Consider the following 10,548-nt stretch of genomic DNA (forward strand, 5'->3'; position numbering starts at 1 on the left):
GTGGGGGGTTTAATGAGTGCTGGTAGGGTGAGTGTGTGTGTGTTAATGAGTGATGAAAGGGTTAGTGCATATGTGCATATGTGAGATTAATGACTACTGGCAGGCTGAGTGTGTGTGTGTTAATGAGTGATGAAAGGGTTAGTGCATATGTGATATTAATGACTACTGGCAGGGAGAGTGTGTGTGTCTAGAGATCAGTGAGGTGATGTTTTTACACAGTTGAGTCACATTATTATGACATTTGATGTCGGCAGCGCGTAGCCCATGAAGTACGTCACGTGCCATGCGCTGGCTTAGTGGGTATATAAGGTGTGCTATAGGCCGCCTGCACACATATCACTCATTGCTGTCATGGGTAAAAGGGGTGATTATTGGCTTTCGGGCCAAGGGTGACAGTATTTCTGAAACAGCGCAGTTTGTGACCTGTTCGCGTGTTGCTGTGGTGAAGGTGTATCATGACTGGACAAATGGCACCATTGTGAATAACCGACATGAAAACTGCGGAGCACCATGTACCATTGATGTGAGAGGTGAATGTCGGCTATGAAGGTGGCTGAGGGCCGACGGACACGCTACAGTGGAGCAGCTCACTGTCAAAATAAACCTGGGGGCCACCAGGTGTATGGGGCTTCAAAGCTAACGAACCTATGCTAACGAAGGTGCATCGGCAGAAAATGCTTTAATTTTCACGCCTGTATCGGAGGTGGACCTTTGCTGATTGGCAAAGGGTTGTCTTCTCTGATGGGTCACATTTTCTGCTTCATCGAATTGATGGACGTTGGCATGTCAGGTGAGAAACATCAGAGAACAAACACCCTGCAATTATTGCTGGAAGAACACAAGCTGGTGGTGGCAGCGTTATGGCCTGGGAATGTTTTCATGGCATTCTCTGCGCCCACTCATCCTTGTGGAAGGCATCCTCAACCGATTTGGTTAGGAATCCATCCTTGCAGTGCACATACACCCATACATGCTGATTGTCTTCCCTGAGGTGGATGGAATTTTCCAGCAAGACAATGCGACATGTCACATGGCTATAAATGTCCGACAGTGGTTGGACAAGTATGACCAAGACTTCAACGTACTTCCCTGGCCACCTAATTCCCCGGATTTGAACCCAATTGAGCATCTGCGGGACCACCTCGATTGTTGTGTTTGATCTATGGATACTCCATCATACACCCTCCAGCAGCTATGGGATGCACTGCAGTCAGCATGGCTCCAGATACCTGCGTCAACCTACCAGCACCTTATTGAGTCACTCCCAGCCCGTCTATCTGCTGTCCATGCTGCATATGGCGGTTACTCTAGCTATTAGAGGGTGGTCATAATAATATGACTCAACTGTGTATATGCAGGTTGTCAAATGATGTCTGTACAAACTGCATGTGCTACAGAACATCTGCTTCTGAAGACCGACGGATGTCGTGCAGCACCCCTGATGTCGGGAGCAGATCTGTCAGGTTTTGAACAACAATTGGCTCCGTGTTCTGTGTCCACACTGCGCAATATCTGGACCAACCAACTGAGAATTGGCTGAATAGTCCGAGTATGGCACACTGTGGCCTTAGTGCCCGATTCAGACCCGCTTGCTAGGAAGCGTACGCATCGCAGTGCCCGTGCGCGAACCAGTCCGTGCGATCGGGAACGCAGGTCTGCCTGAGCATCACAACTCCGTTTCAGAGGCATGCATAATTAAGATGCAGCATCATAGTACACGTCACATGGATGATTTTTACACTGAAGCGCTCGCAGTGCTTGCGGTAGGGTATGGTCAACCACAAGTGCTGTGTATGCATCCGATGGTACTCGATGTTACCGATGGTTGCATACTCTTCCTGGAGATGATGTGCATTAGTGGGCATCTTAAGACAGGCTGATGGGCGTCCGCATATGCACCGCGATCGCACGCCAAGACATAGCGGGCGTGCTAATGCTTGGCCGAGCAATCACGGATTTGCATACTTTTGCTGCGTGCGAACGCATCTAGCTAGCGGGTCTGAATCGAGACCCTAGCACAAGTCTTTATGCCTTTCTCACATGCTCATATATTAGTTGATTGCATTAATAATTATATTAATTAAATGGGTTGGGTACGGCACCCCGGCATGCAGAATCCCGGAGGTCAGAATGCTGGCAGCGGTATCCTGACAGTGAAACTTATGGTGAAGTATTTTTAGGCCAACCTTTACTCTAATCCTAACCCAGCCCTCCTGTAGCCTAACCCTGACCCACCCCCCTCCAGCCTAACCCTAACACTCTCCCCCTGCAGCCTAGCCCTCCCCCATGCAGCCTAACCTCCCTCCTGCAGCCTAACCCTGACCCGCCCCCCTCCAGCCTAACCCTAACACTCTCCCCCTGCAGCCTAGCCCTCCCCCATGCAGCCTAACCTCCCTCCTGCAGCCTAACCCTTACCATTACAAGTTGTCGGCATTCTGACCCGTCGGCATCCCTCCACCAGCATTTTGACCGCAGGATTCTGAATGCCAGGATGCCTAATACATCCCATTTAAACTACTGGATATCATTATTATATCCATTAATGTTAATAGTTTGCTTCCCTGTCCTTTTTTCACACATGTCCCTTCTCTATACAATTAACACTATCAAAAGTGTTTTAAGTTTCTTCAATTTTTAATTGGTTAACAGCAGGTTTTTATGTTGTTGTTTTCCCTTCTTCCCCTGTGTTTGTGCTCCAACTAATGTATGCACCCACAAATGCTTTTACATCTCTTCAAAGAGATCATCATTAAAACATGACTAGAATAAAACTATGGTTGCTGTCCCCTATTTCCATAAAACAAATAATAATAATAATAATAATAACCATTTGATACAACATATTATGTACATCTAAAGGGCTTTAATCTAAAGTATCTATTACTTTCTTGATGTGGGTTTGATTAAAATATTAATTCCTCACAGTTAAAACTGCTTCCCATGAAATCTAATGCAATAAAGGAAGAGAGAATCTGATAGACATTTAAATAGTGATGAATGCTAAGTAATACCCCTTTTCCACTGCCGCAATAACCCGGGTCATTGCCAGGTCTACGTGGGTCGTGACTCAGTGGAAAAGGGTCAATGAAAAGTAACCAGGGTTGAGTGACCTGGGGATGTGAACCTGGTCATGACCAAGGTTGAACCCAGGAAGGACTTAGGTAACGGTGCTGTGTAAATGGTAGGACCCGGGTCACGATGACCTCATCTCCAAGCATCTACTGTAATTCTGGAAGACCCGGGTCTGGTGTGATTAGCTGGACCAGGGAAATAACCTGGGTCCAACTGCCAGTGTAAAAGGGGTAAACCCTGTCTCCGACCAGTGCTCATTGTCCCAGGTTGAAGCAGGGTTTTTGATGGAAAAGGGGTATAAGTAACTCATTTGGATGAATGCCACTTAATGTTATGCCTTATATACTGTAAGCCTTACAGTTTAATTTGCAAATGGAGCTGATAGACTAAACAGGAAGATTACCAGTTTAAGAATTAAATCTACTCCAGTTTTAGTGATGTGACAATAAATTAAAATGTTGATTTCTGCCTTTATCGAGCATTTGCGGAATACAAATCCACATTTTACACAGCAGGTGCCGCCAACATTTTGCTTTTTGTAAAAGTAGGCGTGGGCAATAAGCGGCCCTCCAGCTGATTTAGAACTACACATCCCAGCATGCCCTGCCACAGTTTTGCTAAAACTGTTGCAAGGCATGCTGGGATGTTTAGTCCAACTACAGCTGGATAGGCACTTATTGCCTACCCCCTCATTCCTCATTTATTTTTGTTTATGTATGTATGTATGTATGTGGTGTCATTATGTCACACTGCGCTGTATAGAGAATATTTAATAAGTCACATCCTTCCCTGCCCCATTGGGGCTTACAGTCTAAATTTGGCAGATTATGAAACTCTGCTGCCCCCTAGATAGTCTCAGCATTGGCTCCCTGTCCTCTACTGATTTATAATAAAAATTCCTTTCACTCACCTACAAAGCTGTCAAACACTCTTCTAGATCCTACATCTCCACCCTGATTTCTACACACACCCACTCCAGCCCACTACACTTGGCCAATGACTTCCTCCTGAGTGGCATATGGGAAGGTTCAAGTGATGTGTGAAGTTTTGGAGTGCATGTGGGATGTGAAGGTGTGTGGAGGTCTGATGGCATGTGGGGGGAATTTTATGGCAAGTTTAAGGTCTGGAGAAAGTGAATGGCATGTGGGGGGATTATATGGCAAGTTTAAGGTCTGGAGTAAGTTAAAGTGGGGGGCACTTTGGGATGAGTGATGTTGTGGTGCCAAGGTCATTTTGGGGCTGTATTTCTTTACAGAATTTAAGGGTAATGCGCATCCCTTTTTTAAGGCAAAAGGGTCGCCCCTATGGTATTTGAACTATATCTTGTTGCCAATCCCTAGTTTATACATTAAAGTAAATAATTACAGTTATGTGCAAAATGTATGTTTAAACTTTTTTTTTTCTTTTGAATGATTGAGTATATACAAGATTTTATTTTTCCATTCAGTCAGACAACATTTTTTAATAATGTGAGTCTTATTTTTGAAACAGAAATGTTCTTCTCGAATTTCAAAAACATAAAGATGTAGACAACAAATCTGAGCTGGTTTCCAGAAGAGAAATGTCTCTCAAAGCAGAAGAAAATTGGTCCAAAAATAAAAATAAACACAATATTAAAATTGGGGGTCATTTATTTGATGTGATTTTTACAATACATGGTTAAGGAAAAAAAAAATATATTATTTGCCACTATATTGAGCTTTATATGAACCGCCGTATGGACGACCAACCAAGTTTGAGAAGAATTCATACATTCCTAGATGGAAAGAAAAGAAGATAAACAAGTAAATATTCGTGTTGCACAGTAATTTTACTGTACTTTTCTTGTTATACGTTTAGCAAATTTCCATTTCAAGATATATTTATTTTATTTATTTATAGAAATAGCTTTTGTTCCGAAGACTACTCTTGTTTTGACTAAATACACATATAACATGCTATAACTTTCCGAAGTGTACTTTGATAAAATATTTTAGGTTTTATTGGATGATAACTGCCTAAAATATTCTACTCTATGATCTGTTTTAATTTAATTAGATCTGTGTTTTATCTTTTATGTTCATGTTATAACCTGGAGACTCTTCATAAGTGGGAAGAGGCTCCAGTAGGTATCACCTGTTGCTATCATCTACTGTTACATTCTAAAGTAAACTGTCTTGTAGTAACTATAAAGCTGGCCAACAGTGGTTGCCATTTATATACATTTGTTCAGCATTGCTAAGGAGACCTGATTCAGATTGTTTTCTCTAAACTGACATAGGGTTAGGCTGCAGGAGGTGAGGGTTAGGCTGACGGTATTCTGACCACCAGCATCCCAATCACCGGGATCCTGTACCCAACCCATTTAACAATGTGTTAGGACAGAATTTTATATTTATTATGGAAGCTCCGTGTCCCACCTTATACTAGAAGGACACATTATTCAGTTTGAATGTTCTGCTAGGGCTACAGCTATTGCCGCAAGTGCAATCATTTATGGCCACAAACAGAGTGGAACCGTGCATCACTGGGCCCCTAATCAAAATATGGGTAGAGGCCCAGTAATGTTGGTTGAGCCATGAGCCCCCTACTCTACTCTCTCTCTTGATTTAGCACCTTTGAAGTAACAGGTACATACATACGCAGCCATCGCCCTCCCTGAATATTCTAGGGGAGGTTTTTTAATTTTACTGGACCTATAACTGTGGACCTATAACTGTGTTAACACCAGTGGCAAACGCAGGATTTCTAGAGGGGGGTTTCCAAATGCTTGATTTTAGAGTGAGTGTGGCCAGTCCATGAAGAGAGTAGAATTAGTACTTAACCAGCTTTAATATGCCTCATACAAAGTGTATTGTGTGTAATAATTCCAGCATATAGAGGACCAGTGATCACAGTAACCCATTAAATTGGCCAATAGGTCCATCCTATCTGAGCTGAATGGTTTTATGTTAGATGTGTGCACCATTCCAGAGTATTGGAGCAAGTCTGGGGGAGCGGCAGAATAACCTAGCACTGCCCTGGACATATATGTACATATTGGGCTCTATAGCAGCACATCCCTGACAGTGAATGTTTTCCAGATCTCCTAGTTGGTGCACAGGTGTACTTATTACTGACTGATACATGTTAAAAGATACACAGGTGGTGCGAATTATTTCATTTGTGATACTGTGAAGAACATTCAGCACTAGTAAGATTCTATTACATTACTATTTCTATTGTGGTCATGGTGTAGGCTGGGGATGGGGGTTTCCAGGCAGACGGAAACCCCTCCTGCGTTTGCTTATGAACACTATGGGGATAAATTGACTAGAGCTTCTAAAAATTAAAAGTGCTGGTGTTACTCATGTCATCCAATCAGATTCTGCATATCATTTATCTATTGCATCCTACAAAATGATAGACATAACATGATTGGCTGCTAGGGGTAACACCAGCACTTTTTATATTTAGTAGTTATTTTAGTAAATCGACACCGTTTGGTCATTTAATATTATTCTTTCACTCTAGTGCTTGTATTACCTCATACCACTTAAGATACATTCAATCACATTTAAATATTCTATTTTGCCTCATTATAGGACCATACAATAGTTCTTACCAGTAAAGGGGTTAAAAGCATTAAAAGAATTCAGTGGATTTAAGCATTGCCATTTGCACCCAGTATTACAGCAGCTCTGGCTGCTCATACAATCGGAATCCTGTTGGCAGTGATTCTGGATCATTGGACAGTTTAAAGTTGCCTCTGGGAGTTGTTGCGGACACCCTACGAGAAAGACAGTAAACAAGGAATTATTGCTGCATTTGTCATCTACTGTACATAGCTAAAGGCATTATTCCTTTATCAGAATTACAAGTGATTAGTCATACGCAAAATTTTCGAGGGATCAGAGAATCCAACATGTTGGTCAAACTCATTTCCCTGATTCTGACCCAAAAATGGTCAGAATCGTCTGAATCCCTGATGGATCGCCGATCATCGATGTCCCCCGATCTGCATTTTTCATCACCGATCACCACATCAGCATTGGCAGTACAGGAGATCAAGCCATAGATGCATGGCACACTTTAGTTTTCAAAAAGCAACCCTACTCTTTTTTTTTTAAGTATGGAGTAGTGAGAAGCTTCCCTGTGACTATAATGGAGAAACATTGTATATTTTTGTTTTATATATAAAGCACTAATTTAAAGAGATAAAGTACTAACCAATTAGCGCCTTTAAACATCACTTTACAGGCTGTATTTGAAAAATGGTAGTTAGGAGCTGATTGATTGGTACTTTATCTCTCTCCACTTGTACTAAGCCTTGGAGAGCGATGAAGTGGAGAGAGATAAACTACCAACCAATCGGCTCCTAACTGCCATTTTTCAAAAACAGTCTGTAAAGTGACATTTAAAGGAGCTGATTGGATGGTACTTTATCTCTCTCTCCACTTCATCTCTATCCAAGGCTTTGTACATCTACCCATTAATGAGAGAAGAGATGAATTTGGCACACAAGATAGGTTATATGGTGGTAGAGAGATCCACAGACTTAACTGGAGGGTATATAATATATATATATATCTATATATATCTATATATATATATATAGATATTAGGGATGTGCGCCGGACCATTTTTGCCGGATTTGGATTTGGTTCTAATTCGTCGTCCGGCTTTGGATTTGGATTTGCCAAACTGCGGTGACTGGCTTTGGATTTGGATTTGGATTTGGATTTTTTTACAAAAATTGACAAAAAAAGCTAAAATCACATAAATTGGTCTTTTTTTTCTTCCTAGAGTATTATTAACCTCAATAACATTAATTTCCAGTCAATTTAGACCATATCACAGCTTATAATATTGTTTTCAACATTATTGGCCAAAGGTTGCAGTGAGCTGACTGGTTACTAAGCAACAAAGCAGCGGCACAACGACACAGACACCACAGTATAAAGCACATCTATGACACATTGCCACACAGCAGTGGCAGAAATGAAAAGTAGTGCACCCACCCAGTGGGGTACGGCCAGCAGAGTCACAGTACTTGTTTACAAAGTGGGCTACGGCCCTAGGAGTCACAGTGCACAATCTTATTAGCATTACACCGCACATAGGGCCTGATTCACATTACACCATAAAGTAGTGTCTCTTATTTATGTTACAACACACAGTAGTGCCCCTTTTACACAATGCCCACAGTAGTGACCCTTTTACACAATGCCCACAGTAGTGGTGTCCCTTACACAATGTCCCCCAGCAGTGGTGCCCCCTATGCAGTCCCCTTAGTAGTAGGGTCCACTATGCAGTGCCCCCAGTAGAATGCCCCCCAGTAGTATGCCCCCCCCAGTAGTATGCCCCCCATTAGCAGGCCCCCCCAGTAGTATGCCCCCCATTATCATGCCACCCAGTAGTATGCCCCCCCAGTAGTAGGCTGCCCCAGTAGCAGGCCCCCCCAGTAGTAGGCTGCCCCAGTAGTAGCCCCCCCTGTAGTATGGGCCCCCCCTGTAGTAGGCTGCCCCAGTAGCAGCCCCCCCCCCCCAGTAGTAGTAAGCCCCCCCAGTAGTATGGCCCCCCCAGTAGCAGGCCCCTCAGTAGTATGGCCCCCCAGTAGCAGACCCCCCCAGTAGTATAGCCCCCCCTGTAGCAGGCCCCTCTGTAGTATGGCCCCCCCAGTAGTATAGCCCCGCCCAGTAGCAGACCCCCCCCAGTAGTGCAGACCCCCCCAGTAGTATAGCCCCCCCCAGTAGCAGGCCCCTCTGTAGTATGGCCCCCCAATAGTGCAGATCCCCCCCAGTAGTATGGCCCCCCCAGTAGCAGACCCCCCCCAGTAGTATAGCCCCCCCCAGTAGCAGGCCCCTCTGTAGTATGGCCCCCCCAGTAGTATTGCCCCCCCCAGTAGCAGACCCCCCCAGTAGTGCAGACCCCCCCCAGTAGTATAGCCCCCCCAGTAGCAGGCCCCTCTGTAGTATGGCCCCCCCAGTAGTATAGCCCCCCCCAGTAGCAGACCCCCCCAGTAGTGCAGACCCCCCCCCAGTAGCGCCCCCGGACCTTTGACAAGTAAAAAAATGAAAAAAATAAAAACTTACCTGATTCCCCGCTCCCGCGCCGTCCGCTCTGTCACACGCTGAGGAGGGAGCCGGAAGACGGAGCTCATGTGTGAGCTCCAGCCGACTCCCTCCGTGCAGCAGCCAATGAGAGTCTGTGTGACTCTCATTGGCTACTGTAACAAACACACAGCTGCCGCTGGCGGCTGTGTGTCTGTGTCTGTGTAGGGCAGAGCGCTATCACTGCGCTCTGCCCTACACGCGAGGAGACCTGATGTCGGATTCTCTAGTGAGAATCCGACATCAGGCGGCCGCCGTTCGGCCCCGAACGGGGATCCGAGTCAGGCGGTGAACACCCGAACAGGGTTCGGGTGGACTCGGATCCCCAATGTTCGGAGCGGTTCGGATTCCACAGAATCCGAACCGCTCATCTCTAATAGATATATATAAATAAAAGCTACTATGAATAGCATGTAACATGCTATAAATATCTCTTTAAACATATTTTTAATACAGTATATAACATTTACAAAAATTTTAATAATACATCAAAATAATATTTTGGACTGTAATAGTCAAAACATATGCTGCTTTTTTGTAGCCCAAAGTAGAAATTGACCTACAATACAATACAGGATTAGTAGCACAGCTGGTGAAGTGGAAAGCGTGCACCATTGTACAGTACAATTAACAGATAAAAAAGCAAAACAAATGAGAGTGCAATACTGCATTCATACAGAATGAATTATGTGAAATGTATATAATATACAAGCGCAACAAAGTTTAATATTCATATTCTATACACAACTTTTTCATATATGAAGATGCTCCACTATGCCGTCTAATGTTTTTTTGTTCTTAACAGATAGACAATAGGACTAATAATAAAAGCTTCCATTTATTATACTGTGTAAGAATATTTTGATTTAAGCTGTGCTATGCGCCCCGGAAAATTATCAACAGACAGATACATTTTTTGTAAGTTCTCCTGATTCTTACCTGGTCGACTCAAGTACATTCCTGATGTGGAGAGTATTAGTGTGACGAGAAGAGAGAGCAGCAGGTATCCCGGAGACCTCATCTTGAAGCTGAGATGTGTCTGCTTTGGTAGCATGTCGCGTCGGCATTTAAATGCTACCACATGTTGATAATTAGGGAGTTGTCCATTAATTAAAGTGTATCTTTATTCATTTCTCATATTTAACACATTATAATAATATTACTCCCTCTGAGTGTTGTGCAATAAAATAAAGCTACATAATAATATAGAAGACAAGCATTTTTGTTTCATGCAAACAATTTGGTTAACAAGATGTGCTGCTTATATTGTTTAAATATTTAAGTGGATTCAAATTACATGTTCCAAACACATTAGGTAAGCACCAGCAGATTACAGTAAAACATCTTTCCAGACACCCTGCCCAAGTCAGCCTATGTACTTACAACAGCCAACTTTTTATTATTC

At 43.4% G+C, this 10,548-nt stretch overlaps 1 long non-coding RNA gene across 1 annotated transcript; it reads right to left on the reverse strand.

The window, feature by feature from the left end:
- Positions 1 to 4,620: 4,620 nt before the first annotated feature.
- Positions 4,621 to 10,168, reverse strand: LOC148436124 (uncharacterized). Its single transcript, XR_015876501.1, has 3 exons — positions 10,083 to 10,168; positions 6,656 to 6,820; positions 4,621 to 4,828 (listed from the first exon to the last, which is right to left on the reverse strand). It is a non-coding gene; the product is annotated as an uncharacterized LOC148436124 (long non-coding RNA).
- Between the last annotated feature and the right edge of the window lie 380 nt (positions 10,169 to 10,548).

Source organism: Taudactylus pleione, unplaced genomic scaffold (assembly GCF_031769625.1).
Source record: "Taudactylus pleione unplaced genomic scaffold, aTauple2 ptg001956l, whole genome shotgun sequence".
NCBI classification, from domain to species: domain Eukaryota; kingdom Metazoa; phylum Chordata; class Amphibia; order Anura; family Myobatrachidae; genus Taudactylus; species Taudactylus pleione.